General features: G+C 37.7%; 1 protein-coding gene across 5 annotated transcripts in view; it reads left to right on the top strand.

Moving 5' to 3' along the window:
• Nucleotides 1-23,059, top strand: part of KLHL13 (kelch like family member 13) — a 207,388-nt gene that overhangs the window by 2,490 nt on the left and 181,839 nt on the right. For 3 of the 5 annotated variants that reach the window (XM_055337363.1, XM_055337359.1, XM_055337365.1), the window contains exon 2: nt 7,016-7,086. The exons of the other annotated variants lie outside the window; for them this stretch is intronic. The gene's annotated coding sequence lies outside the window, so the exon portion shown is untranslated. The remainder of the gene's footprint in view (nt 1-7,015; nt 7,087-23,059) is intronic. 5 annotated transcript variants of the gene reach the window in all.

The following is a 23,059-nucleotide window of genomic DNA, read 5'->3' as shown; positions in this document are numbered from 1 at the left end:
TGTCACTAAATATAACTGCAGTTTGCTAATGAATTGTCTTTTTAATTTTCTTTACGTTTTATATTACTTTTCTTCATGTAACTTGACTTGCAGTAGTGAAATGAGACCAACCACTTTTCGAATTGATTTTGATGTTTAATAAACCACTACAACCCCCTGAAAGTATTTTTTTCTTAAATCCAGTACTTGAAATGGATCTACTTTTACTGCTGTGAAACAATTTGCCAGGCATCATCAGATTTAAGAAAATGTAGAAAGATTATGGAAGAATGAACAGCCCTAGAGAAGGCATCTCAAAATTAGAGGAAAAAAAGTTTTTTTTCCAGTTACTGACGTTCATATCAATCACCTTTTAAATATATTGTTCATTCATTTAGTAATTTACTTGACAAAATCTCTTGAGCAACTTCCATATGCGAAAGGCCTCTATTAGGCATGAGGCCCTGTGTCTTCTCACAGAGGCTATAGTCCACCAAAGGATAGAGACAACAAATAGACTAATGAAGATTCTCACAGATTGTAGGAAAAACAGTGAAGGAAATAAATAACAAAATGTGATATGGGGACCTGGGAAGGGCTTATTTGGCAAAGGTGGTGAGGAAAGGCCTCTTAGCAGCAAAGGTGACCTTTGAACAGAGACCTGAAAGAGAAGAAGGAATAAACCTACCTTGCGAAGATCAGAGAGCCAAGTAAGAGCCAAGGCCTTGGGGCAGGAAAACAGACACAGGGTGTTTGAGGAACAGAAAGCAAGCCAGGATGGTTAGCCCCAATGAGGTGGGTGGATGGGAATAAAGGTATTTCAGAGCCCAAAAGGGAGTTGGATAATAATAGAGGGCCTGGAAATTCTGAGAAAGAATTTGGATTTGATTCTCAGAACAAGAGGAAGCCATGGAAGAGTCTTTATTAACTACTTTCTTGTGGAAGGTCACCACTGGCTGGAAAAAAAAATACTCAGAAATAAATAAAAATGTGTTTTGCAGAGGTTGTCTAGCTGCTCAGTTGTTTACATTAAAACCTGAGGATGAAAAGCTTTATTTGATATGTATGCTAAATAAGTAATTTGGTTCTTCCACTCTGTGTGGAAAAGGGGATAGGAGACTGGGAGCTCTTGAGATGAATGTGTTGAAAAGCAGTTTACTTTCCAGAGTTATCTTGTCACCTGTGCCCTGAGGTAAGTTGACATCAGCTTTATTAAAAAACAGACCATTGATCAGCCTAAGAATTTGTTTCTCAAAGAATGATGTTTTATTTTTTTCATAGAAATATGCTTCCTTTGGAAGGTTGGAGGTTTCATTTGAATATGAAAGAATACATAGGTTTGGGATCCCTGGGTGGCGCAGTGGTTTGGCGCCTGCCTTTGGCCGGGGGCGCGATCCTGGAGACCCGGGATCGAATCCCACGTCGGGCTCCCGGTGCATGGAGCCTGCTTCTCCCTCTGCCTGTGTCTCTGCCTCTCTCTCTCTCTCTGTGACTATCATAAATAAATAAAAAAAAAGAATACATAGGTTTTAGAAATGGCATGTGAGATTTTAAGGGGAGCTTGCCATTTTCTTTTACCTTTGCCTTCTCCAGAGTTTTTTTTTTTAAGATTTTAAAGAAGTTTTTATTTATTTAAGTAATCCTTACACCCAACATGGGGCTTGATCTCATGACCCCAAGATCAAGAGTCGCATGCTCTTGTGAGTGAGCCAGCCAGGCACCCCTCTCCAGAGTTTTCAGATTGCCATTCTTTGAGAGATTAGAGTTACTCTATTCCTTGAGGCATAAATGAATTTAGATTTGATATTTATTTTATGTCCTGAGCTCCTGCTCAGAAACAATCCAGCTTTGAGGTCTGATTGGCCCCAAAGTAGGAATTCAGATAGTCATCAACATTTCACAGGGGTAAATTTTTTTAAAGATTTTATTTATTTATTCATGAGAGACTAGAGAGAGGGGACAGAGACATAGGGAGAGAGAGAAGCAGGCTCCCTGTGGGGAGCCTGATATGGGGCTTGGTCCCAGGACCCTGAAATCGCGACTTGAGCCAAAAGCAGATGTTCAACCACTGAGCCACCAAGATGGGGTAAATCGTAATATTTATTATGGGGCAATAACCTGCAAAATAATCTTCAGCAACTCTTGCAGAGTATACCTCCTACTCCTTAACTTAGCACTCAAGGAATCTTCATGGTTTGACCCAAGCCTACTGTCTTACATGTCTTTATTACTCTTTTACACAAATCCTCTGTTGGTTTAAACTGATTTTCTCCAGTTTGGAACTTTTCTGCTTAGCTTTATTCTTGGTATAGAGTAGGTACACAATAACTGCTTGTTGAATGGATGCCATGCCATCATCTATTTGAGAAGCCCTCCCCTTTCTTTTCTGTCATTGCAAATCCCAATATTAGTCAAGGAACAGTTCAAATCCCTTGTCCTATTTTACACCAAAGCCAATGACCCAATCTCTTCCTCTGATAATCACACACTTCCCTTGAGTAACATGATTACGTTTATTTGATGCCTGGCTATCTCCCCACTGGTCTCTGACTTCATGAAGGCAACCTGGACCTTGTCTGGTTCGCTCCTCATTGTATCCTGAGCACCTGGCATTTGCTATGCCCTCTATAAATAGTTGAATAAGGAATAGATACTGTCTTGTGATGTTTCTCCTATTATTGTTTTAGATACTTAAATCATTGAATGCTGTTTTACTTTTCACATATTTGTCAAGTGTTCTCAAGGTGTTTCTCAGAGGACCTGGAGTACAGTTGTTAAGAGCATAAGCTCTGAGGTTAGGCTGTGTTCCAGTTTTGGCTAGGAGGCTTACTAGCCGTGGGACACTGGGCAAGTTGGTTAACCTCTCCATACCTCATATTTCTCATCTGTAAGTAAGATAAGGATGAGAGAATTTGCCTCTTAGGGTACTTATAAGGATTAAATGAGTCACCTAAGTCTACAACTTGTTGTTTGCAGTTGTTGAAATTCAAAAGCTCTGATAGCCGATAAAAATTTTTGTTTGGTAAGTGCTATACTCAGGTGGTGGCAAAATCTGACTTGAACTGATATGAGGATATTTATGGTCTTTATTCTATTTAATGTTAATTGTCATTTGGTTTTGCTGGCAAATTAGTATATTTATGGAGTAGTGCCTCAGACCCTACTGGGGTATTATGTAGTATATAGTATATACAGGTTATTGCCTCTCCAAAAGCCTGGACATTTCTGAATTTGGAAACACATCTGGCACCAAGTTTTGCAGATAAGGGATTGTATACCTTACAGTAAAGTGCTTAAATCAGCACCTTGCACATAAGAAGTTGTTTCTTTTGGTGGTGGAGATTAGAAAGGTAAACATACAGCTGCCTCCTTCCCAGTACCTTTCTTATACTGGTTACCATGTAAATATGTGCTGATTTATTCATGCAACAACTCTGAATAGAGGGCTGGCTGTACGAGGCTCATTTTATCATAGGAAAACAGATATGGGTCATGTGATTGAAATGAGCCAAGGACTAGGTCTTTCAATGCTCTCTCATCTAGTACCATTAGGAATATTTATTTTTTGTTTTTCTTTTGTTATTTTAACCAAAGCATGCTTCTTTAGAGTGAGTCTTTTAGTGGGGAGAGAAGGGAGGATTGAGTTAAGAATTTATTTAATATGATTAAACACTTCTACTTTGCAGTTGCCAAATATTTATTGAACTCTTCATGTGTATGGAAATCAGTATTAAAAGCAGGAGAAAGGTAAAAACAAATGAGGCATAGTTCCTGACTTTTAGTAGTTCCAGCACCATGCATGGTTACATGGGAACATGGTTGTCCATTATAATTCTTTGTTTTTCTCCATAAGTTTGAGATCATTAATATTAAAAATGTACAAAGGAAAACACAACAGACAATTGAAAACTCGTCTTTGTGTGCAGTATATGGAATTGGTTTTTAATAACTTTACCACTCCCTGCCCTCCCTCCCCAGTAATAGGAAATAATGTCCCTATATGACATCCTGGCAACCTTTCATTTCTAACTAAATTAAGTAAAATATAATTTTTATTGTTCTTCCTTATCAATATTTGTAAATCATAATTGATACATTCTCTTTGTCCTTTTGCCTTTGTGGGTTTGGGAGTAATTATATGTCTCAAATGAGTTTTCGGGAATGTTCTCTACAGTGGAAAACTAGTTCTTGAAACCATTCTGCCAATTCATTCAACAGATATGTATTAAGTACCTATTATATTCTAGGCATTGCACTAGTTTAAGCAAATAGAATCTCTGTTCAGTGCTCATTTTCTCAAACTGGAGTACACTGGGTATACTGGATGAGCAGGATGGTGATGTGATAATGTGCCCCCAGGTGCTACAAAATAAAACAGTTTGTGTATTCTTGAGGAATCTGTTTTACACAAAAATTTAGGAGAACATTCACTGGTAGCTTATTAAAAATGTTTAATAATATTTAAAGAGATTCATATACATTGTGCTTTAAAATGCGATAGTCATATGAAAATTTGAGGTAAAACCTGGTACTTCAAAGAAAGTCTTGCACAAGGTCAGCTGTGGGAACCCTGGGGTGACCCTTTGAAAAGCACTAAGTAGGCCATAATATGCTGAGTCTGTTCCTTTAGTCAAATGCCCAGACATTTTCATAGCCTTAAATTTTCATGATGACTCTCAGGAATGGTAATAGACATTAGATTTTTCCGCCATGTTGTCTAATTTCTTTTAGTTCAAGAGAACACTCTGGTTGTTTGATAATGATCTAAATCTTAAAATGTGTTGAGTCCTAACAGAGTTTCTAATATTGGTGAGAAATAGCATAGATTGATAGTAAAGGGCCTGCCAAGGGACTGATCTTCAGAAGACAGGCTGTTAGAACACAATGACCATGAACTTAAAGCAGCACAATTGATGGGGTCAAAGCTTTGTCTCATCATATGAGTGCTTGCCTATGTCACTGATTGAAGTTAACTTCTGCTAACTTTAAAGCTGCTTTCATTTATAACACATACAGTATAGAGATTGCTTTGTTAATTGCTGGCTACTGAAATGTTTAATGTCAAGGTTCATGTGCTTTGAGGGTAACAAAAGGTTTCTAGAGTTTTAGATGGTTTTGAAAAGGGGTGAGCAGTCCATTGAAGGAATGCCTGTTACCAAGCAAATGATTTGATTTGCTCTAAATAGGAAAGATGAAGAAGAGAAAGGCAAGTGGAGAAAAGCAGTGAAAGTACGGGAGTAAGTCAAACACTAAATCTTTCAACTGATTTTGATTATTGCTGTCCCACTTTCATTGTTGTTGCCCCACTCCAGACACAGTTCACAGGGCCTGCCATTGTTGTATTGTTGTGTTACTGCCCAGAGCTCATCAGGACATGGGTATAGAGGGGTGATTAAGGGATGGTCATTGTATTCTTTGTGTCAAGTGCTTTTACATTTTACAGTTTTTCAGTAAAAGGGGATAATAGAGTTGTAGAGTTTTGCTTCCTGGTTCTATTTTATAAAAATGACCATAATTTTCTAAAGAACTTCGTGTCAACAATGTTTTCTGTTCTGCTGAATATTTCTCAGTGGGAAGGCAGTAGAAATCAGTGGCTAAAATCTTGAGCCCTGGAATCATAGGCCTGGGTTCCAGTCCCGACTCTGCCTCTTGTTGCCAATGTGATTTTGGGCAACTCCCTTCACCTCTCTGAGCTTTGTTTGCCTCCTCTGTAAATAGTCTCATTTGGTGGTTTTAAGGAATTAAATGAACTAATGTATATCGAGTCCTAAGCATAATTCAGGCTTCCTAGTAGATGTTCATATTATTGACTTTTTGTAGATTTAATGGCTTAGCTAGTTAAAACTTGTGGCATACTGTAGGAGCTTTGCCACTTATATATGAACCAAAAATGTAAGGGAAAATTGTTTCTTTCCTTTATATTGCCTTAATCCCACGGGAATGTTATTTTTTGAACATGTATCTGTTACATAGTGAACTGACTGCTTAGAAGTAACACTAGTTTTCTGGCAGATAAGAAAGTTTATGGTAACTGCTTGGTTTATTACTTATTCGAAGATGGTATCACATTGAATGCAAGGAAAATGTCAGTTTTTTAATATGATTGGCTATATATGTAATTTAAATATATATAATTTAAATATAGTATTTAGCTTAATAGGATGTAAAAGTTTAACCTTCATTTTGAAGGGAAAGGGAGGTGCAGAAAAATGTGTGCAATAAACAATGTTGTCTTTTAAACCTGGAGATTTTTGGTGTTGTGATACTCAGAGAGGTCATATATTTTCTTGATTTATCTTTATTCCAGATTTCAGGTCCTCATAGAAGAAAATATTGAGATATTTATGACAGTTAAGCTACTGGGAGGAGGGGTAATTCTGTTTGAATGTCTTCTATAGATTTTGAGTTGTTATGATTGCCTTCAGTTTTTATTATAGTTACTCTAGCAACAAATCAAGTCATACTTTAGAGATGATAAAAGTTCAGTAGCAGTTTTGATAAGTGAATGGGTAAGTCTAAGTAGGTTATTGAGAGTGGTTTCCAGTGTTGGAGGGCTAGTGTAACCTTTTGGGTTGGAAGTGCATGAAAGTAGTGTTCCTGCATTCCCCTGTTCCGGTGTTCTTTATTTCCCATGTCAGACAAATGATGAGACAGTTGATCCTTGGGTAGCTGACCTGGTTATGGAATGCCATAGGCATGTAGAAAGGAATGAACCAAGAGACGCATTGCTCAAGTAACTGTATATTCACTGTATATTTTGTCATGATTATTACAATAATGTACATTCAAGTACTTCAAAAGCCAGCTCCCCATACTAATGAGATATATCATGTATTAAGCAGTGTTACCTGCATTTATAGTCACCATGATCATCATCATATTTGAACATGAAAAGACAATGTTCAAAAGTATTTTTAGAAAAATTAGACTTATTGTGTCCTCAGGTAATAAGCTCAAATGTTAAGGATAATGCCATTTATTTATAGAGCAACTTTCTTTTGAAGCATGGTTAATTATTCTTATTTTATTATTTCAGTGGAGTATGCACAATGAGGTTGAATGACTTGCAGAAGGTCACATCGCCTGAGATGGAGCTAGGAGCCAAATGTAGGTCCCTTGGTTTTTAACAAAGTGCTTTTTCAATAATAATAATGTAAAAGACTTGTTACCCAAAGGATTCTTTCCTCTTCCTCCCTCCCTCCCTCCCTCCTTCTCTCTCTCTCTCTCTTTCTTTCTTTCTTTCTTTCTTTCTTTCTTTCTTTCTTTCTTTCTTTCTTTCTTTCTAGGATTTACTTATTTATTTTGAGAGAGAGAGAGAGTGTGTGTGTGCGTGAGTGCAGGCAGGGAGGGGCAGAGGCAGTCTCACAAGTGGACTCTGCACTGAGCGGGGAGCCTGACGTGGGGCTCCATCTCAGGTCCCTAAGATCAAGACCTGAGCTGAAACCAAGAGTCAGAGGCCCAACCACCTGTGCCACCCAGGCACCCTGGATTCTTTCATGTTTCTCATCTCTAATTTGAAGGGGTGAAACCAGAATTTCACTAGTGGAGAGTCCAACCATAATTTGGTACTTGTATAACCTCTTTTACAATTGTGGCATTTAGCAAAGTGAGTTTTGGGTTTATTAAAAATTTTTGTAAGTACTTTTGGCATCATATAGGTGTTTTATTTAAACATTCATGGGCAAGCATTTGTTAAGTAATTATATGTAAAGCATTCTACTAGAAGGAAGAACACAAATCTGCCCTGAAATATCCTACAATCTAGCAGGGGCAAGAGAGAACATGAAGCAACTTGATAGCAGCCAATACTAATATCAATCTGTAGTTACTAAATTATAATAGCACCCACTATGAGTATGGCACCTTGTAAGTGCTTTATATGCATGAACACATTGAAACCACGTAACAATGCTATGAGGTAGTGACTGTTATTATCCCCATTTTACAGATGAGAAAACTGAGGCAAGAGAAGTTAGGTAACTTCCCAAGGTTGCACACCTAATAAGTACAAGAGATAGCATTCAAATCTATGCAACAGGTTTTAGAATCTGTGTTTTTTAACTGCAAGTTTTCCTTTTTATTCTATCTCTGACAGGGGACATTGTATAAGAGCATGGTAGCTAAACAAGGTATGCTAGAAAATTTTCCGGATGAATACAGAGGAAGGATCAGAGTAGGCTGTTAAAGTTGACAAGGTATTTTGAATAAGGTACGTTTGAAGCAGATCTTACCGAAAAGCAAAGATATCTTCTGAACCTTTTATTTTTTTTTAATTTTTATTTATTTATGATAGTCACACACAGAGAGAGAGAGAGGCAGAGACACAGGCAGAGGGAGAAGCAGGCTCCATGCACCAGGAGCCCGACGTGGGATTCGATCCCGGGTCTCCAGGATCGCGCCCTGGGCCAAAGGCAGGCGCCAAACCGCTGCGCCACCCAGGGATCCCTCTTCTGAACCTTTTAATCCCCAAAGCTATGTGCATGTATGTTGCATCTGTATGCACAGGTGTGTGTGTGTGTGCATTTTGAACTGGAAAACAATTGCAACGATAAATTGAGAAGACTATATGTTTTTAAAAATAAATATGTAACAACTTTATAGAGCCATAATTCAACTACCCTACAATTGACCCATTTAATGTGTACAATTCAGCGGTTTTTAGTATCTTCACAGAGTTGGGTAACCATCACCACAATCAATTTTAGAACACTTTCATCACCCCAAAAAGAGAAATGGGTGTTTTGAAATAAATGTAGCCACGAAGGGAATGGAAGTACTGTGCCTGTTGGTGCTACTGTTTTTCTGGCAAAATGTTCAGAGATCCCTGCTCTGTGTAGCTCAGATCTCATGCTGTTTTTTGCAGTGTAGCTCTAACTTGCTGCAGAACGCCTTCGTTTAATTTCATTTTAGTCATTGACTAGTCTTTTAAAGGATTATGTATATCTGATTTTGAATTCTAAATCCATATTGATTGTATAGATTTGCTCATTATGTACTTATCACAAGCATACCACTATTAGTACTGCATAACTAAGCCAGACTTGTATTTAAAAACAAAAGTGCTAAAAAAAATTAAAAAGTAAAACAAAACTGCTAAACTCACGGTATGCATGGCTCTCTCCTTGTCTACACCTGTTTCTATAGTGTGCCAGAACCAGAGATACCTGAAGAATTTTATGTGTACATACTGGCATTTTAAAATATTTTTAAAGATTATGCCTGACATAGGTTAGTAATGGTTAGATGGTGGAGGTAAAAATAATACTTCTTTTTTGGCCAGGATGTAGTATTGGGATGGTGTGTTTTGGAAAATGTTCCATAAAGTCTATTCCATGATGTTGTGTACAGGTATTGTGAAGTAATTGGAACTTTATTTTTTTATTTTTATTTTTTCAATTTTTTTTCAATTTTTATTTGTTTATGATAGTCACACACACACAGAGAGAGAGGCAGAGATACAGGCAGAGGGAGAAGTAGGCTCCATGCACCGGGAGCCCGACGTGGGATTCGATCCCGGGTCTCCAGGATCGCGCCCTAGGCCAAAGGCAGGCGCCAAACCGCTGCGCCACCCAGGGATCCCAGTAATTGGAACTTTAAAAAATTTTTCAGCCACTCACACTTCACTAAAATATAGTCTGTTGTTATAGTAAAGGACATTTCTATCTAGTGGGAGTTACCAAACCAGATATCTGTGTGGTGCAGGAGGGGCAGGCTATTCCCAGTTCTCCATTAGAGTGATAAGTTATAGTCAGTGTTATCTTTCCAACTAAAAAGAGGCTATTTACTGTTTATTATTAAAAATAATCTTTGGGGGACACCTGGGTGGTACAGTCATTTAAGCATCCAACTCTTGGTTTTGGCTCAGATCATGATCTCAGGGTTATGAGATCAAGCCCTGTGTCAGCTCTGCACTGAGCATGGAGTTTGCTTGAGATACTGTCTCCCTCTTCCTCCTCCCCTCCTGCTCATTCTCTCTGTCTCTCTCAAATAAATAAATCTTTACAAAATAAAAATAAAATTAATTTTTGGACATAATTAGATGTCTTGAAGAATGTAGATATCTTTTTTAAATGAGTTAACCTTCGATTGGTCTCTTCCTACTTCTGATTTCACCTGCTTTTCCTTTCAGAATGATTTTGTAATGTTATTTTATGCTTCTTCAGTATTTTTTAAAAATGCTTATTATATACTTGAGTTTCTTTTCAGGGGCCTAAGTAGTTTCATTTGAAGTTAAAGTGACTTGATTCACTCAAAATGATTTGCTATGTTAAGTATGTGTGTGTGTGTGTGTGTGTGTGTATGTGTATATAAAAATATATATATTTTAAACTGAACTATAGTTGGCATACAATATAATATTAGTTTCAGATATACAGCATATGATATAATGATTATATACAATTATAAATGCTCCAAGATAAGTGTAGGTATCATTTGTCACCATATAGAGTTATTACAATATCATTGATTATATCCCCTATGCTATACTTTTCCTCGCTGTGGCTTCAATTATTGATAAATGGAAGTTTGTACCTTTTAATTCCCTTCACCTATTTTGCCCACTGCTCCCCAAACCCTCTATTTTGGCAACAACCAGATTGTTCTCTGTTTGTTAGTCTGTTCTGTTCTGTTTGTTTGCTTTGTTTTTTTTTTTTTTTAGATTCCACATATAAGTGAAGTCATATGGTATTTGTCTTTCTCTGACTTATTTCACTTAACACTCTCTAGGTCCATCCATGTTGTAACAAATGGCAAGATTATCATTCACTTTATGCCTGAGTAATATTCCAGCACGCACGCACGCACGCGCGCGCGCACACACACACACACACACACATGTTCCACATCATCCTTACCCATTCATCTATCAGTGCATATTGAGGTTGCTTCCATATCTTGTTATTGTAAGCAATACTACAATAAACATAGATATGCATATATCTTTTTGAATTAGTGTTTTATTTTTTGGGGGGTCAATACCCTGAGATGGAATTACTGGATTGTATGGTATCTCTATTTTTAATTTTTTGGGAAGATCCCTGCTGTTTTCCAGAGTGACTGTACCAGTTTGCATTCCCACTCACAGTACACAAGGGTTCCCTTTTCTCCACATCCTCATCAAAACTTCTTTCTTGTCTTTTTGATGCCAGTCTTTCTGACTGATGTGAGGTACTATCTTACCTTGATTTGCATTTCCCAGATGATTAGTGACGTTGAGCATCTTTTCATGTGTCTGTTAGTTATCTGTATATCTTTGGAAAAAAGTCGATTCAAGTTCTGTGCCCATTTTTAATCAGATTACATATCTTTTTGGTGTTGGGTTATATGAGTTCTTTATGTATTTTGGATATTAACCCCTTATTGGATATGCCACTTACAAATATCTTTACCCATTTGGTACATCTCCTATTTGCTTTGTTGATGGTTTCCTTCACTGTTCAAAAGCTTTTTAGTTTGATGTAGTTCCAGTAGCGTATTTACCTTTTGTTTTCCTTTACTGAAGAGACTGGGGAAAACAGTGCTGAAACGAACGTCTGTGAGTTTGCTACTGGGGGCACCTGAGTGGCTCAGTCAGTTAAGGATCTGTCTTCAGCTCAGGTCATGATCTCAGGGTCCAGGGATCAAGCCCAGTATCAGCTCTATGCTCAACAGGGTGTCTGCTTGTTTCTCTTTGCCCCTCCCCCCATCCATTCTCTTTATCTCTCTCAAATAAATAAATCTTTTTTAAAAAAAGTGTTTGCTACCTATTTTTCTTTTAGGAGATTTATGGGTTCAGGTCTTATATTTAGGTCTTTAGTCCATTTTGAATTTGTTGTTGTACTATGGCATAGTCTCATTCTTTTGCATGTTCAACTTTCCCAGCGCCATTTATTAAAGAGACTGTCTTTCTTTGATTATATATGCTTGCCTCCTTTGTCTTAATTGACCTTATAAGTATGGGTTATTTCTGGGCTCTTTATTCTGTTACATCAGTCCTGTGTCTTTCTTTGCTTGTGTACCAGTACCATTCTGTTTTAATTACTATAGCTTTGTAGAACTGTTTGAAATCTGGGATTGTGATTCCTCCAGCTTTGTTCTTTTTTTTTTTTTAGTTTTAATTTAAATTCCAGTTAGTTAACATGCAGTGTAATATTAGTTTTAGGTGTGCAATGCAGTGATTCAACACTTCCATACAATACCTGGTGCTCATCACAAGTGCACTCCTTAATCATCATCATCTATTTCACCCATCCCTCTCCAACTCTCCCAGGTAACCCTCACATTATTCTCTATAGTTAAGAGTCTGTTTCTGTTTGCTACTCTCTTTTTTCCCTTTGCTCATCTGTTTCATTTTGTAAATACCACATATGAGTGAGATCATATGTTATTTGTTTTTCTCTGACTTATTTGACTTAGCATAATACACTCTAGTTCCATCCACGTTATTGCAAATGGAAAGATTTCATTCTTTTTATGACTGTGTAATATTCCTGTGTGTGTGTGTGTGTGTGTGTGTGTGCGTGCATGTATAGACCCACATCTTTATCCATTCATTAGTTAGTGGACACTTAGGCTATTTCCATAATTTGGCTTTTGTAGATATTGCTGCTATAAACATCAGGGTGCATGTATCCCTTTGAATTAGTACTTCTGTATTTGGGTAAATACCTAGTAGTGCAATTACTGCATTGTATGGTAGATCTATTTTTAACTTTTTGAGGAACCTCCATACTGGTATGAGGTGATAGCTCATTGTAGTTTTGATTTGCATTTCCTTGATAAGTGATGTTGAACATCTTTTAATGTGTCTATTGGCCATCTGTATATCTTCTTTGGAACAATATCTATTCATATCTTCTGCCCATTATTAATTGGATTATTCAGTTTTTGGATGCTTAGTTTTATTTATATATTTTGGATACTAATCCTTTGTCAGATAGGTCATTTGCAAATACCTTCTCCCATTCTGTAGGTTGGCTTTTAGTTTTGTTGATTCTTTCCTTTGCAGAAGATTTTTATTTTGATACCTCCAACTTTGTCCTTTTTTTCTTTTTATTTTGTTTTTAAAGATTTTATTCATTTATTCATGAGAGACACAGAGAGGCAGAGACATAGGCAGCGGGAGAAGCAGGCTTCATACAGGGAGCCTGACGTGGGACTTCATCCCGGGCCTCTAGGGTCATGCCCTGGGCCGAAGGTGGCACTAAACCACTGAGCCACCCAGGTTGCCCTGTTCTTTTTTTCTTAAAATTGCTTTGGATATTCAGAATCTTTTGTGGTTCCATTCAAAGTTTAGGATTATTTGAGTTCTGTGAAAATTACTATTGGTATTTTGATAGGGACTGCATTGAATCTGTAGATTGCTTTGCTTAGTATGAATATTTAAAAAAATTTATTGGAGTTCAATTTACCAACATACAGAATAACACCCAGTGCTCATCCCGTCAAGTGTCCCCCTCAGTGCCCGTCACCCATTCACCTCACCCCCTGCCTCGTCCCCTTCCACCACCCCTAGTTCCTTTCCCAGAGTTAGGAGTCTTTATGTTCTGTCTCCCTTTCTGATATTTCCCACACATTTCTTCTCCCTTCCCTTATATTCCCTTTCACTATTCATATTCCCCAAATGAATGAGAACATACACTGTTTGTCCTTCTCCGATTGACTTACTTCACTCAGCATAATACCCTCCAGTTCCATCCACGTTGAAGCAAATGGTGGGTATTTGTCGTTTCTAATGGCTGAGTAATATTCCATTGTATACATGTACCACATATTCTTTATCCATAGTATGAATATTTTAACCGTATTCTTCCAATCCATGATCATGGTGTATCTTTCCATTCATTTGCGTAGTCTTCAGTTTCTTTCATCTTGGTCTTATAGTTTTTAGAGTATATGCTTGTCATTTCCTTGGTTACATTTATTCTTAGGCATTATTTTTTTGATACAATTGTAAATGAGATTGTTTTCTTAATTTCTCTTTCTACTAGTTCATTATTAGTATATGGAAATGCAGCAGATTTCTGTATATTAATTTTGTATCCTACAACTTTACTGAGTTCATTTATTAGGTCTAATAGATTTTGGTCTGATCTTTATGGTTTTCTATATATAGTATCATGTCATCTGCAAATAGTAACAATTTTACTTCTTTCTTACCACTTTGGTTACTTTTTTTTCTTGCCTGATTGCTGCAGCTAGGGCTTCCAGTACTATATTTAATAAAAGTGGCAAGAATGAAATTCCCTGTTTATTCCTGATCTCAGAAGAAGAGCTGTGAGCTTTTTGCTATTGAGTATGATCTTATCTCCTGGTTTGTCATATATGGCCTTTTTAATGTAGAGATATGTTCACTCCTAACCCATGCTGTTGAGTTTTTATCTTGAACAAATGTTGAAATTTTCATATGCTTTTTCTGCATCCATTGAGATGATCATGTGATTTGTACCTTTCATTTTATTAATGTGGTATATCACATTGGTTGATTTGTAGATTGAACAATCCTTGTATCTCTGAAACCAATTCCATTTGTTGTGGTGAATGATCCCTTTAATGTATTCTTTAATCTCATTGGTTAAAATTTGTTGAAGATTTTTAAATCTGTGTTCATCAGGGACATTATTCTGTAATTTTATTTTTTTGTAGTTTCTTTGTCTAGTTTTGTTATCAGGGTAATGCTGGCCTCATAGAATGAATTTAGAAGCATTCCTTGCTCTTCTGTTTTTTGGAATTGTTTGAGAAGGATAGCTTTTAACTAGCTTTAAATGTTAGGGAGAATTCATGTATGAAGCTGTCTGGTCTTGGATTTTTATGTGTTGGGAGCTTTATTTTATTATTGATTCGATTTATTAGTAATTGGTCCATTCAGATTTTCTGTTTCTTCCTGATTCAGTCTTGGACAATTGTGTGTTTCTAGGACTTTATCCATCTCTTCTAGTTTCTCCAGTTTGTTGGTGTATAATTTTTTGTAGCAGTCTCATAATCCTTGGTGTTTCTGTGGTTCCAGTTGTAACTTCTCTTTCATTTCTGATTTTACTTACTTGAGCCCTCTCCTATTTTTCTTGATGAGTCTGGCTATGGATTTATTGATTTTGCTTATCTTTTCAAGGTTCAAGCTCTTGGTTTTATTGATCTTTTATGTTGTGTTTTTAGTCCATATTCATTTCTGTTCTTATCTTTGTTATTTACTTCTTTTTCCCTTTGGGCCTTGTTTCTTCTCCATTTTCTAGTTCCTTTAGGTATAAGGTTAGACAGTTTATCTGAGATTTTGTTTCTTGATACAGGCCTGTATCATAATAAACTTTCTCTGAACTTTTTTCCTTGTGTCTCAAAGATTTTGAACCATTGTACTTCCATTTTCGTTTGTCTCCAGGTATTTTCTGATTTCCTCTTTGATTTTTTTGTTGACCATTGGTTGTTTAATAGCATGTAGCCTCCACATCTTTGTGGTTTTTTGAGTTTTTTTTCTTATAATTTATATTTACTTTCATACCATTGTTTTCAGAAAGAATGCTGGATATGATTTTAATCTTTTAAAATTTATTAAGGCTTGTTTTGTTGGCTAACATGTTATCTATCTTGGAGAGTGTTCCATGTCCATTTGAAAATATTGTGTATTTTACTATCTTTAGATGGAATGTTCTGTATGTATCTGTCTATCTGGTCTAATGTGTCACTCACTGCCACTCTTCCCTTATTGATTTTCTGTCTGGATTATCATCCATGGATGTAAGTGGACTGTTAAGTCCCCTACTATTATAGTATTAGGTATAGTATTATGTATAGTATTCACTTCTTATGTCTGTTAATATGTGCTTTACATATATCAATGCTCTTATGTTGGGTGAATATGTATTTACAGATGTTATATCTACTTGTTGGATTGACCCTTTTATCATTATGTAATTCCCTCCTTTGTGTCTTGTTACAGTCTATGTTTTAAAGTGTATTTTGTCTAAGTATTATTACCTCAGCTTGTTTTTTGTTCCATTTGCATGGAATATATTTCTTCATCCCTTTCACTTTCAGTCTGTATATGTTTTTATGTCTGAATTGTGTCTCATCCAGGCAGTATATAGGTGGGTATTGTTTGTGTTTTTTTTTTTTATCCATTCAGTCACCCTATGTCTTTTGATTATAGCATTTATCCGATTTACATTTAAAGTAATTATTGGGAGCCCCTGGCTGGCTCAGTTGGTGTAGTGTGCAAATCTTGATCTCAGGGTTGTAAGTTCAAGACTCATGTTGGGTGTAGAGATTACGTAAAAATAAAATCTTTTAAAAAATTAAAATAAAGTTATTATTATTATTCTTAGAGCACATGTGAGGGGGGAATGGGAAGGGCAGAGAGAGAGGGGGAAAGAGAAACCCAAGAAGCTACACACCCAGGGCAGAGCCTGATATGGGGCATGATCCCACAATCATGATCTGAGCAAAAGTCAAGAGTCATGCTTAACTGACTGAACCACCCACACACCCCATAAAGTATTTATTAATAGGTATGTACTAATTGCCATTTTGTTATTTGTTTTTTGGTTGTTTTTGTAGTTCTTCTCCATTGTTTTCTCTTGCTGTCTTCCCTTGTGATTTGATGATTTTCTCTGGGTTACATTTGGTTTTTTTTTTTTTTTTTGTGTGTGTGTGTATCTCTTATAGATTTTAGCTTTTACCATGAGGTTCCCATATAACATCCTGTGTATATAACAGTCAATATTAAGTTGACAGTTGCTTAACTGCAAACACATTCTAAAAATACTATATTTTTATCCCTCCCAACCACATTTTATGTGTATGACCTCATATTTTATATCTTTTCATTTTTGTATATCACTTTACTAATTTTTATAGGTATAATTTTACTATCTTTGACTACTCCCTATTTCTCCTGATGTTTGTGGGCTGCTGCTGTGGCTGCTATGGGCTTGCTGATGGGCAGAGCTGGTCCCCTCCTTTCTAGAACAAGTGTTGCTTTGGAGGTGTGCTGGTTCGGGCCAGGACTAGGTGCGCTGGGTGTGGTGGAGCAGTTGTCACTTTGAGGGGGATTGGCAGTCTTAACTGGGTCTGCCTGACAGATGTGGTGGGTTAGGGAGTGCTCTGTACTTGTATCTTCCAGAATGAGTGGGTTGAGTGGGTTGGGCCTGGGATGCATGCTGGGACCAGGTGAGTGGTGGTATTAAGGCAAATGGTGAGTGTCAGAACTGGCTCCTGCCAGCATCTGGCCAACTAGGCTGAAGGAGGCCAAGAAAAATAGCATCCAACAGCACTTCCATTCCTGGAGAAAACTACAGGTCCCTGTCCCCTCACCACATTCCCTAAAACCAGTCAATTATTAGGGAGTAACTCTGAGTTGGAATGATCTATTATGGTGACCCTTGGAGAAAGGAGTATCATTTCCAGATAGCCCCTGACTTCCTCAGAGTTAAACCCCACTAGTTTGCAAAGCTAGACATATTTTTGGGAATTGTTTTTCCACTGCAGGTCCTCAGGGTGGGGTGCCCAGTGTGGGGCCTGGTCCCTCTTTTCCTCAGGCAGGACCTGTAATCCTGTGGCATCCCTTCCACTTCTGGGTCAAAGTGCCAGGTGTTTGTTTACAGAGCACATCTCTGCCCTTCCTGCTCTTTTTAGTGTGTTTTTCTTTATATTCCTAGCTGTGGAAGAGCTGTTCTTAGGTCATTTTCAGAGTATGTTGCATTTTATGTAGTTGCAGCCTCAGTGTGTCTGTGGGAAGAGGTGAGGTCAGGATCCTCCTACTCTTCCCTGAATATATTTTTTATTTCCTTAAATGGATTCTGTGTTTATCATGTGTGGTGATGGTGTCATGATCTCGCAGCTAGTGGGTAGGATAGAATTAGGCAAGGTGCACTGCTGTCACCAGAAGAGGAAAACTAAGTATACCTTTATGATTAATTAGGCGGAAGTGCATCTTTATCATAGAGATTAATAGTTCACATCACCTAGAGTCACCTAGGATATGAGATATTGTGAAGTTAAAAAAAAAAAGGATGTTTGATTTAGGAGTTTCGACGTCTATTTTGATGCTGCCTTTTTTCATTGCTAATTTTGTTTATTAGGCCATTATGATAGTGGGCTATATGGAAAGGGGTCAGAAATCTGCTGATTTAAGACAAGCCAAACTTGTCTGGCTTAAGAGGGCCATTGTGACAATGAGAAAGTATCACTTATTTAGAAGAGAAGATTTAGAGTGATGGAAATAACCAGTTTTCTACGACTCGAGATATCATTCACTGATATTAAAAAATGAACCCATTACATTATACTCATAAACGTCACAGTAGTTTGATTTTCTGCTTAATTTAGTGCCCAAAATGATGTAGACTCCGTAAGAGTTGAGAATGGCTCTAAGTGACTGTGTGTGGGTTAGATCCGTTTACCTGTGTTAAAGATGAATCTGCTTTCCCTGCATATAAAGGACTTTCACTGGCTTTATTTTTTTTTTTAATTTTTTATTTATTTATGATAGTCACAGAGAGAGAGAGAGGCAGAGACACAGGCAGAGGGAGAAGCAGGCTCCATGCACCGGGAGCCCGACGTGGGATTCGATCCCGGGTCTCCAGGATCGCGCCCTGGGCCAAAGGCAGGCGCCAAACCGCTGCGCCACCCAGGGATCCCTTCACTGGCTTTAATTAGCCTTACTATATAGGGCAACACTCTCTGATGAGAGGAAATGAATTATTTCATGTAAATTCATTCAAGAAAAATTAGCGAGCACCTTCTGACCCATGTCCTGAGGCTGTAGAGGTGAACAAGGCAAAAACCTACTCTTACTCCCAGAGACAGTCACAGGATCCCATTCATTTTCTTTGTTCTTCTCAAATTCTGCAGAAAGGCCTTAGAAGGTCTAGCACATCTTCCTTGGCTCTTGGTGTATGGAGTCATAACTATAAGGAGGAAAAGGAAAGCTGGTCTCTAGCTCCATCAAGCTGAAGTGCTGCCCTTAGTTAGAAACCCTTGTTTAATCCTTGTGTGCCCCCAAGTACCTTCTTGATTGTTACCTATATCCCTTTCCAGTAACTTAATGGAGACTGTAAGATCATGGTTGTGATCATCGTCATTTAATTTCCAACTGCAGAAATAGTTAGTGGAAATATAAGCTGCCAAAGGATTTGTATAGGAATAGGTAATTTCCATGACATAGTATGACATGACAGGCACCTAATGGTCCTGCCTGTTTGAAAAATGTTACTTCCATAGGTACTGAAGTCTTAACCATTTGTCTGACATTTCCATGATTTGGTTAGACCTGTGCCTCTGAAGATTTTTGTTAGTTAGTTTGGGTTTTGGGTTTTAGTTAACAGAATCACTTTAAAAAAAATTAGAGAGGGAGGGGGAAGGGGTAGAGGGAGAAGGAAAGAAAGAATCTTGAGCAGACTCTGTGCCCAGCAAGGAGCCTGATGTGGGGGCTCCATCTCATGACCCTGAGCTGAAATCAAGAGTTAGATTCTTAACTGACTAAGCCACCCAGGTGCCCCAGCAGAACCACTTTTTATTCCTTTTTACAGATTTTTTTTACTGATTTATTAGAGAGAGATAGAATGAGAGAGGAAGGGGCAGAGGGAGAAGAAGCACACTCCCCACTGAGCAGGGGGTCTGATGTGGGGCTCGATCCCAGGACCCCTGGCATCATGACCCAAGCCAAAGGCAGACACATAACCAACTGTGCCTCCCCCAACAGAACTACTTTTTTAAAACCATGAATTAACATGAGCCCATTGCTGTACTGTCCTGACCACATTATATAGGTCTGTAATTCATGCTGACAACCTATTTTTTGCCTTCTCTTCATGTTTACTCTACTTAGCATTGTTTTAACGTAATAACATTCTGATAACCTGTACATGCTCACTAAAACTTGAAAGATGGGAATTCTAGAACTCCTTATCTGTCTATTATGCATTTATTTTTAGAACTACTTTTTTATTGTTTGGTGTTATTGGTAAGTATGAGCATTTCTGGAGTCCTTCAGATCCAGTTTTAAATTCCACTGCATAGTCATGTAGATAGAAGTTATCTGCTGTAGCAAAGGCCCCCAAATACAGTGCCTTAAACAAGCTTGTTCTTTCCCACAGCAGGGTTGGATGGCAGCTCCTCAGTTATTAGGTACCCAGGCTCGTTCTGTCTTGTCCTGCTATCCTCAAAGAGCATCTTCCATGTTGTGATTTGAGCTGGCTGCTTTAACTCAATATCACATTCTTATTCTAACCAAAAGGATGGCAGAAGGGGCAGGAGATAAGACACTCCTTCCACTTAACGATATAGCTTAACAGTTTGTGTATATCCGTTGCTCATATATCCCACTGGCCAGACCTTAGTCCTGTGGTGACACCTAGCTATAAGGGAGGCTGGAAAATGTGGTCCTTAACTATGTGGCCATGTGCCCAGTTAATATTATTATTATTTTATTAGAAGGAAAGAAAAGGTATTGGGGGGCAACTCACAGTCTCTGCTGTACACTCTAACATCAAATTTTGTGATTTCTCTGGGAATATTATTTTCATAATATTGGGTACCCAGTTGCTTTAGAATTAGAATCCAAACTTGTCAGCATGACAGATTTTGGCTCCTGCCTCTCCCTCTAGCTCCTCTCTCAGCCCTCCTAATGTTGCATTCTAAATTGCACTTCTGCCAACTATTGCCCTCATACTTTTGTAATTGCAACTTTTCCTGAAATGATGTCTACTTTTTGTTCTTCAGGAATTTAGTTGTCACCCGTCCTGGGAACATTTCCTTGAGCCTCTTCTATTTCACAGCTGCTGCTCATTGTCTCTTTCATATATTTTTATAGTATCATATGTGTCTTTCTTTAGTGATCTTTTTTACAATGAGTGCTTTTACTTCCCTGTGTCTCCTACTGAGGGACAAGGGCCAGGTCAGTCACCTCTATGTTGTCTGCTATGATACCTGATCCTGATGTTTAACTACTGTTTGTTGAGTGAGAAAATGAGTGAATGGCTATTTAGCTTACTAATTGTGGCTGATTAAGCTGGGAGCTCTTTTGCCATTTGGAAATTGCCGTACTTAGAATATTACCCAGTAGCCAGGACTGGGTCAATTTATAATAGGCGTTGGTAAAATCAAATAGCTTAAAATATTTATCAGATGACTAAAACATATACACATTATAGGAGATGCAAAAAATAGATGTGTAGAATTTCAGAGCAAGAGGCAGCCCTAGGTATCATCTATTCCAATCCTACTGCTTTTAGAAAGGTATATAATATATTGGAGAGGAAAAAGTTAAATCACTTGCTCAAGTGGGGCTGTGTGTTCAAGGAGCTTGCAGTGTCATTGGGTAGATGATATGTACAGATGTGAAAAATGTGATTGACAAAAAGTGCCCAAAGAGTAGAGAAGGCTGGACTGGTCAAGGTAGGTTCAACCATAGCCTTAGGTTTAGAGGTGAGTCTTGATGGCTGGGAAGGATTTTGATATGAGAGGATATTTTAGATGTAGGCAATGTGTGAATAAAAGTACACATATAAGGGATGCCTGGGTGGCTCAGTCAGTTAAGCCTCTGACTCTTGATTTTGGCTCAGGTTATGATCTCAGGGTCATGAGATCGAGTTCTGCGTAAGACTCCTTGCTGGGCATGGAGCCTGCTTAAGGTTCTCTCCTTCTGTGGCTCCTGGGTGGCTCAGTGGTTGAGCATCTGCCTTTGGCTTAGGTCGTGATCCTGGGGTCATAGGATTGAGTCCCATATCAGGCTCCCCATAGGGAGCCTGCTTCTCCCTTTGCCTATTATCTCTGCCTCTCTCTCTCTCATGAATAAATAAATAAAATCTTTAAAAAAAAGGTTCTCTCATTCCTTCTCACTTTACCTCTCCCCCCTTAAAAAAGTGCACATAAAAGAATTTATAGGTGACTGTTGGGATCTGTTCCATTGAATGGTATTTAGTAACAAGAGAGAGGAGAAAAATAGTCAGAAAATGGAGGGACTTGAATACCATACTGCAGAAGGAAACCACTGGCACTTTTTGAGTTGGTGACTGATATAATGAAAATGATTTTTGCATGTTTTATATGACTGGTAGGTGGACTGGGTTGAAGGCTAAATGGGTCGTTAAACTGGCACATTGTCTAACATGCTGACTAAAAAATATTAACTTAGTGGATTCCAAAGTTTTTGCTCGATGGCAAAAATATGAAACAGCAGGAGTTCCTGTGATAATTAACATGTCTGCTTTTTTCTTAATGGAAAAAGTAAGCCCAAGCAGCAAGCTTGTAATATTATAATGTGCATATATTAGTCATGACGTGACATACTGTAGATAATTGTATAAACTCTCACGTCACACTATTAAACTGTACAAATTCCGGAAGTAACTGAGAATGTGGTAGCAGCTGCAGCACCAGGCCTTGCTCTTTTGCCAGTCCAGCCAATTAATATGAAGTGGCATGAACCTCTCAATGCATTTGGAAACTATTTTTGTTTAAAAATGTTTTCTTAGGAAACTAGAATGGAATATTGTACTTTGGTGCAAAACAGAAGCAAAGAGAGAACAATAGAGATATATACTAACTTTATCTAAAAATGGAAAACATTTATATGGTTAGGGATGAGTGTACTTCTTTAAGGGCAATGTGTGTCTGTGAAGGCATCTGTAGATGGGCTTAATGTAGGCTTTCAAAAGAGTCTAAGTTTATAGCTTCAGAAACGTATATTGAATACTTAATCATTTTTTAAGGTCCTCTGTGAGAAGAGTTTGATATTTATCTTTCTCCTAAGAATTACAGGGAAAAATCCAGTTAAATGAAGGTTCATTTAAGCTGTGTTTATTTGAGCCTAGCATATTTATGAAACATTTTAGGAAGCTTACCCAAAAAATGTTTGTTTCAGATGTTGTACAATTAAAAGTGTCAATACATATTCTATAGTAGTTTTGTACTTCAGCATGATTTAAAGTTAACTGTATGTTGGCTTTCGAAAATTAAAAGCATTTTCACAAATAAAAGAGTATATTTTTCCTCTGACCCCTCACCCCCCACTGTGTTAGAAAATTTGGTAAACTTTAGCCCATTATAAGCTTCTTATGCCTTTATAAAAACATGAAAATCCATTAACAGCTAGTTTCAGCATCATATA

The sequence above is a fragment of the Nyctereutes procyonoides genome, unplaced genomic scaffold (genome assembly GCF_905146905.1).
Source record: "Nyctereutes procyonoides isolate TBG_1078 unplaced genomic scaffold, NYPRO_anot_genome, whole genome shotgun sequence".
In the NCBI taxonomy this organism is placed as follows: domain Eukaryota; kingdom Metazoa; phylum Chordata; class Mammalia; order Carnivora; family Canidae; genus Nyctereutes; species Nyctereutes procyonoides.
This window is presented reverse-complemented; position numbering and strand designations above follow the sequence as displayed.